Genomic DNA, 7,982 nt, shown 5'->3' with positions numbered 1-7,982 from the left:
TGTATAATGAATATAATGAATAAGTTAAATGTCGATCTTTTATCATCACAATTTAAGAAAGACAGTTTTAACTCTTGGGGTGTTCGCAGGCTCTTTCCAGATTTGTTACAACTCACTTTGTCCACAATCCAGAAATGTGTATTGGCGTTTCTTTCTCTCCTTTTGGGGGAAAAAATATCTCATTTATTGAAAGTTAGTTGGCTATAAAAACTGAAAAGGGTACATATCTTTGGTCAGACATGTTCCTTGTGAAAATAAGACTGATTGGCATTTGATGGTCCAATGTTGTTTCAAACAGAGCAGGGTGCAGTAGAAATACAACCTTAATGTGGTTTCCGTGACACCAAACCCAAAAACTGTGGAGGGTGCAGATGACCAAATCCACACATGGTAATGTGGGGAGAATGATCACAATTCAGCCATCACAGGAGGTGAGGCACTATTGGGGTTCAAGTCTATACAAGCTAGTCTATACTAGCATGTAGTACAGAAATTTTAGAAATTCTAGTTATTGTGCTATTGAGTGATAAAATTGGGATAACAAAGGGCTTTTCATATGTTCCTTGTGAGTCAATGAATCCCAGAGCCCTACAATCATTCATGGGAAAAGTTACAATCTGATATCCTAGTCAGTAATGCACCTGTACTGCATTACTGCAAAACTGGTGATAATTCAGAGGTGGGTTTTATTTCTTTTTTTTGCTTTGAGTCTTAAGAGGAGGCCCTATCTAATAGGAATATTGGGTGTTTTACTTATTATAAGGAATTATTATCATAAGCCAGTTGAGTAAACTTGTTTATAGTTCAGTTGGGAACATTAAGTTTCAAATGATTTAAATAATGCCCTAAATCAATCTTAAGGTGGAGATTTAAGATTAAAAATGAGGTCTTGCAGACACATCTATTTTATTTTCATTAGCAAGCTGGATTATTTTAGTATTTGTTGTTACTGTTTTCGGTACCATTGAGTTGGTTCTAACTTACAGTGACCCTTTGTACAACAGAATGAAACACTGCCTGGTCCTGCACCACCCTCACAACTATTCTTATGTTGAGTCCATTGTTGTAGCCCCTGTGTCAAGATATCTTCCCAAAGGCCTTCCCTTTTTTCACTGCCCCTCCACTCTGACAAGCATGCCGTCCTTCTGCAGGGACTGGTCTCTTCTGACAACAGGTCTGAAGTACCTGACATGAAGTCTTGTTATCCTTGGCTCTCAGAAGCAATCTAACTTTAAATCTGCTTAGACAGGTTTGTTCCTTTGGCAGTCAGTGATACTTTCAAAATGATTCCCAAGGACCATAGTTCAAATGAATTGGTTCTTTTGAGTCAATTTTGGTATTTCTTATTCAATGTCCAACTTCCACATGTATATAAAATAACTGAAAATACCAGGGCTTTGGTAAGTACACCTTAGTCCTCAAAATAACCTCAAAGACAATACAGAGTCACTGTACCTTTATCGTGATTCAAAATGAAGAGAGAACATGGAAGACATTCATTAATAATTGGAATGTGGAATGGAGGAAGTGTGGATCTAATTAAAAATAGTAATAAAAATAGGGGATGGAATACATATTGATCAATGTCTAAGGCATTACTGAGATTAACGGGACCAGTATTGGCCATTTTGAATACAAAATTAGATGGTTTACTCTGCTGGGAATGACAAATGGAAACACTTCCATTGTCAAAAAAGACATTTCAAGATCTATCTTGAAGTATAATGCTGTCTGTGACTTCTTTTCGTTTCCATGCATGAAGAGGGACATGAAAGGACAGTGATTTGATGACAAAGAAGAAATGAAGAAAAATAACAGCAACAACAACAAAACTGAGGGAGGTTCTGTCAGCCATCCTAATAGATGAGTTTGAAAAGTGCTTCCAAGAATGGAATTGCAGATTTGACAAATGTATTAAGTGTAATGGAGAATACTTTGAAGGTAATAAGGCTGTTTTGTAAAAAAAGAATTAATATTAGCTTTGAAAAAAAATCTGGCTGTTTTCTTTTTTTGTATCCCCTCATGTGTGAGTGTGTGTGTGTGTGCAAATAAGGAAGACCAGTTAATACAACAACTGATCAAATTCACAAACCAACCACAACATTTAATGATAACAAATCTGAATACTAAGAGCTTCTCCAATTAAAAATTAATAAAAATTCAAGCAAAGTACATTTAAAATGACTGCTGATTAGAGTATGAGAGTTGGGACCAAAGACCAAGAATTAGTAATTGGAAAATAGGGCCTTACTGATAGAAACAGGTGGAGAAACAAAATTCTATCCAGAACTTTTTTTATCCTTCACGTCTAAAACTGAACACATCTCTGTGGTAGAAAAATTCACTATTTAAGAACAAAAGGGATGTATTGACCCAAGGGAAAAAATATCAGTGGGTCAGAAAACAAAAAGAAACTGAAACAGGGAAGATGAGGAAGAAGGAGTGAAATTATGGATGATACATTGAGAGGATTGCAATTGATGAGTTGATGCAAAATGTATATGAATTGTTGAATATAAAACTGATGACCTGACCTCTAAACCTTCACTTAATTCACAATAAAAGTTTTAAAAAAGAAAAAGGTGGAGATCTTTTGTTGAATTTTTGCAAGACCCACACATTTCTCCTTGCATTTATCCTTTCTAACAGCATAAGCAATGACTACGCACATGATTCATCAGACAGACTCTACAGAAATAAATTTATTACATCTGTGGGAAGAGATGGGAGAGAAGTTCAGCAGAATATGAAAATCCTAGGCAAAATCAGTTTGAAGCTGATGAAAATTTAAGCAATTTCACAAGAGTCAAAATTCTACCTTGAGTTTATCGCACCAAGAATGGATTCAATACATTGAACATTAATAAAAGAAAACTAGAAAAAAATTATGGGATTAAATCAAGAAAAACAGGAAATCGTGAAGAAAAACAAGAACAAAGCAAAAGATCACTAAGTACACATGAAAGAAAGAAAAGATCAAACTGAATGCCTACAGCGACTGCGAGACATATTACTGCATGGAGTAAAATGGCTGAAGAAATAATTTCAAAAGGCAGCTCAGAAGAGAAAACAAAGCCTGATGATAAAATGTGCAAGGTTCTAAAGTTAGAAAACAAAAAGGAAATAACAGACATACATTTTCCTGAACTGAAAGCCCTGAAGAAAGAAGTCAAACTTCTGGTTGTAATAATGAAGGATCCTATGGGAAAAATTGGATGATGCATCAAATATCAAAAGAAGAAGGAAAGAAAATACAGTCACTGTATTAAAGCGTATGAGTAACATCTAACCATTTCAAGAGGTAGCACATGATCAAGAGCCAATGGCGTTGAAGGAAGAAGTCTGAGGTGTGTGAAATACAGTAGCAGAAAATCAGGTTTTCATCAATTGACTTAAATACCAACTGAAATGTTGCAAAAATTTGATGCAGAGTAGGAAGCACATGCTAATTTATGCCAAGAAAATTTGCACAACAGTTCATTGGCCAACTGACTGAACTATATCCATATTTGTGCCCATTCCCCAAAAGGTGATCCAACGAAATGTAGAGAGTATCGCATAGTGTCATTAATATGTGAAAGTAATATTATGTGGAACATAGTTCAGCAATGGTTGCAGGGAGCTTCCAGAAATTCAAACAAGATCCGGAACAGGTCATGGAATGAGGGGTATAACTTCTGACATCAGATCAATTTTTGCTGCAAGCAGAGCTACCAGCAAGATGTTTATTTCTGTATTATTGACTATGCAAGTATATTTGATGGTGTGGATCATAACAAACTATGGATGATATTGAGAAGAATGAGAATCCCAAAATATTTAAATTTGTTTACATGGAATCTTTATATGGACCAAGAGGGAGCCCTTGAACAGAACAAGGGAATATTTCATTGTTTAAAGACTTGATAAAAGCAAAGGGGACTTGAATCATTACCTGATGAAGATTAAAGAATACAGCTTTCAGGATAGTTTAAAACTCAATTTAAAGAAAATCCAAATACAACGGGACCAATAGACAACATTATAATAAACAGTAAAGATCAAAGTTATCAAGGATTTCATTTGCTTGGATCCACAGTCAATGCTCATGGAAATCACAGTTGAGAAATCAAATTATATATTGCATTGGGCAAATCTGCCACATGAGACCTCTTTAAGTGTTAAAGAGCAAAGTTTTCACTTTGAAGACTAAGGTGCACCTGACCCAATATTGACAATGTATTGTATTTTCCATCACCTGCTCTGTATGTGGAAGTGGACAGTGAATTAGGAAGCTCTCAGAAGACTTGATGCATTTTAATTGTGGAGTTTATGAAGAATCTCCAAGTACTGTGGCCTGCCAGAAGAACAAATAATTCCTACCTGGAGGATGTACAACCAGAATGCTCCTTAAAAGCAAGGATGGGAAGATTGTGTGTAATGTTCTTTGGGCACTTTACCAAGAGAAACCAGTCCTTGGAAAATGACACTATTTATTCAGATAGAGAGGTACAGAAAAATTGGAAGACCCTAGTTGAAGTGAATTGACATGGTGGCTGAGGTAGGGCTCCAGCACTGCAATGATTAGAGGGGTGGCTCACCTGGGCAGTGTTTTGTCCTACTCCACTCCATGGAGGGTCATTGTGATGGTTAGGGATTATAACAATTAGCCACTCCTGGGTAAAGGTAGGAGTAGAGCCCAACCTATCAAGGGACTCACCCATTGATAAGTCCTTTTGTAAAAGAGAGACTATGCAGAGGCAAATTCTCTTTGGTTTGGTCACCTGCTGATCCCAGGAGCTGTCAGCTGACTACTGACAGTGGATTCTTTCAGAGGCCTTCAGACTTTTGCATCCACCGGTCTGTGCCCCCTGCTGCCTCTGCTTTGTCATCCTGCTTCCTGCTCATCAGCTTCCATGAGTCAGAAGAAGCCTGACTTGAACTGGATTGGATTAACCCATATAGCCATTTATTGACACAAATATTCTTCTGTAGACAGCACATAGAAGCATCACTGATTTTGTTTCTTACAGAACCCACTATGAGTCTAAGTCGACTCAATGGTGCCCAGCAACTAGAGCAGCACCATGACCTGTTGGTTTCTACATTTTAAAAACTTACTGTTTCCCAAAGTGTCTAACAATCTAAGCTATCTATCAATAGCTTAAAATCAGTGTTTTGTTTTCTTTAAAATATAATATTTTTGAGAATCCTTAATAGAGAAATATGTATTGGCAATCACTAAAAAATAGGAGCATGGTGTGTCATTTATAAGGAGCTTCATAATTTTCTGGCTGTAAATGTTTTTTTGTGTTCAGAATAACCTTGGATTAATGTACTAAGAAACATAATTTTCAGAATGCTATCTTAAACTGGCTTCTTTAAAATTATTAGATATTGATCAATAATTTAAAAGATTAAGTGAATCCAGGATGATACATTTCTTGCCATTAATTATTTCCTTACAAATTATCCTTACCTGTTGAATTTTAGAGAAACAACAAAGAAGACTAAATGCAATTATACATTTATGTAAGAGATCAAAAGCCTAAATTAGGCATGAAAGAAAAGCCGGGAAGTCTACTTTTGGAAGTCAACCACTGAAAACCACATGGAGCATCATTCTACTGTACACTCACGTTGTTTTCTTCCTGGGAGATGCTGTGGGGACAGTACTGACTCATAACCACCCTCAGTACAAGAGAACGGAAAATCCTGCACACTCCTGCATCATCCTCACGGTGGTCGATGCATTGCAGTCCACATGGCAGCGCTCCTGTCCAACTCATCTCCTTGATGGCCTCGCTGCTTTTCACTGAACTTAACCAACCAAGCGTGTTGACTTTTCTAGGGACTAGCCTATCCTGATAATATGTCAAAGCACGTGAGATACAGTCAGGTTATTCTCTTCTCTAAGGAACATTTTGGCTACATTTCTTCCAAGACAAATTTGCTTGTTCTTTGGGTAGTCCATGGTATCTTCAATATTCTTCACCAATGCCATTATTAAAATGCATCGTCATCTTTTTCAGTTTTCCTTACTCACGTCCAAATTTCACCTGCTTGTGAGGCAATTCAGGAGAAAGATAGGGCTTTATAGTTTCGTGACAAGTTACAGTTTTAAAAGCCCCTAGGGGCAATTGTACCCTGTCCTGTAGGGTCCCTGTGAGTCAGAATCTACGCGATGGCAGCTGAGTTGAGGAGAGGAGGCAATTGGAAAGATCATGGCTTGGGTCAGGCATACTGAAGTCCTCAACGTTACATCCTCACTAGTCAGCATTTTAATGAGGTCTGGATGCAATACATCATTGGATTTCTTGACTGCTGTTTCCATGAGCATTGACTGTTGATCCAAGCAAAATGAATTTTTTGACAACTTTGATCTTTTCGCTGTTTATCATGGTGTATAATGTACAGTTTTGAGTATGTGGATTTTATTTAAATTGAGGTGCAATTCATACAGAAGACTGCAGTTCTTGATCTTCAGCAAGTACTTTTCAGACTTGATTCAACAACTTGATTCAACAACTGATTTTAGTAAACCTAGTTTGCAAGCTAACACTTTGATATTGCTCATTTTTCTGTATTTTACATGTATACTTAAAGATCATGCAAATGAGAGGACTAGGCCAGTTAGTTTCTTAAATCAGCAATGTCTGAACGTAGTTTCACTGATGTAATATTTTAACTAGCATTTATTTGCTATGATATGTGGAAATAACTTGCTTTATATTTTCATATTCTCCCTCTCTGGTTTACTTCTTTGACTGCATGTGTTGCTTACTTTATTCAAAGTATGCTATTTCAGTGAATTTGAGCAAAAGTTTTCAAACATGCTAAGATATGAGTAACACTAAAGAATACAATATACAGTACGTCAATGATTTGGAGTAAGGCTTTCTTTGCTAATAATAAGAAGCTTGTCATTTAGAGAAAACATTTGTTCTGTAATGCTTTACATGAGATCAGTTTTAAACTGTTTCTCCAATGCCAACTTCGAAACTAAATCTTTGCATATTTGGGGTTGTTAATATAAGACAGGTATTTGTTTCAAGCACAGCATCAATTAGAGGGGTGGCTGTTATGACATTCAGAAAATAAGCATAATTGTAATCCTACAAAGTATAATGCAATTATATTAAATAGTATATGGGGATTGGATGATTCAAGGATAGGCTACCGAAACGCAGCCTTTTTATATTCTTTCATTCAATGGTTTAAATTATGCCAAGGTCATTTGTGACTGAGAGCTAGGTGAGGGCTATCGGCATACTCTAGGAAAAAGTAAATGAGGGTCACAGTCCTATTCTGAGTAAACAACAGAATTGGACATTTCTGCAACTCTTTGAGGTTTCTGGGAGCTTGTTTGAAACAGTCTGTTTTTATTTCTTTTTAACAGTATTGTGGAAATAATGTTTTAGTGCAAACTGACATGTGATTTGAATATTGACCAAATTTAAAAAGTTTATTTCCAAAAAACAGAATACCCATGTGCATAGTGTTTACACTCTGTGTTATCGCCTTCAAGAATACTTTTATTCTAGAATAATCTCACATTTTTTATGTATACTCAGATGTTTCTCTTTGTGTCATCTTTTAATACAGTTATATAATGATAGATAAAATGTTTGCATTATGTAGAGGCAGTCAATAGACTAATGAATATTATTAGGCTTGCTTTCTTTTTGAAACAAGAATTTCCCCCTCCTTTAGCTTAGAAAATAGCCTATGTGGTCTTTATAACGTTTAATTCCTAGCAATTCAATTCTGAAACAGTGCAAATGTGATTACCAGGGTCAATATTCATGTTTTTTGAAAAATTTAACCAGAAATGTGTGTGTGTGTGTGTGTGTGTGTGTGTGTATACACACACATGAGTTTTAACCATTCAATGCAAAACATTACTTATCATCAAAGGGTGATCTTCTGACATCGCACTGGGATAGCACTATACAGTAAATAATGAATTGTGGGATGCAGCCAGGCTTGCAGAAAATAACTAT

The sequence above is a fragment of the Echinops telfairi genome, unplaced genomic scaffold (genome assembly GCF_000313985.2).
Source record: "Echinops telfairi isolate 266 unplaced genomic scaffold, ASM31398v2 ScPeMD7_1;HRSCAF=3_0, whole genome shotgun sequence".
Lineage (NCBI taxonomy): Eukaryota > Metazoa > Chordata > Mammalia > Afrosoricida > Tenrecidae > Echinops > Echinops telfairi.
This window is presented reverse-complemented; position numbering follows the sequence as displayed.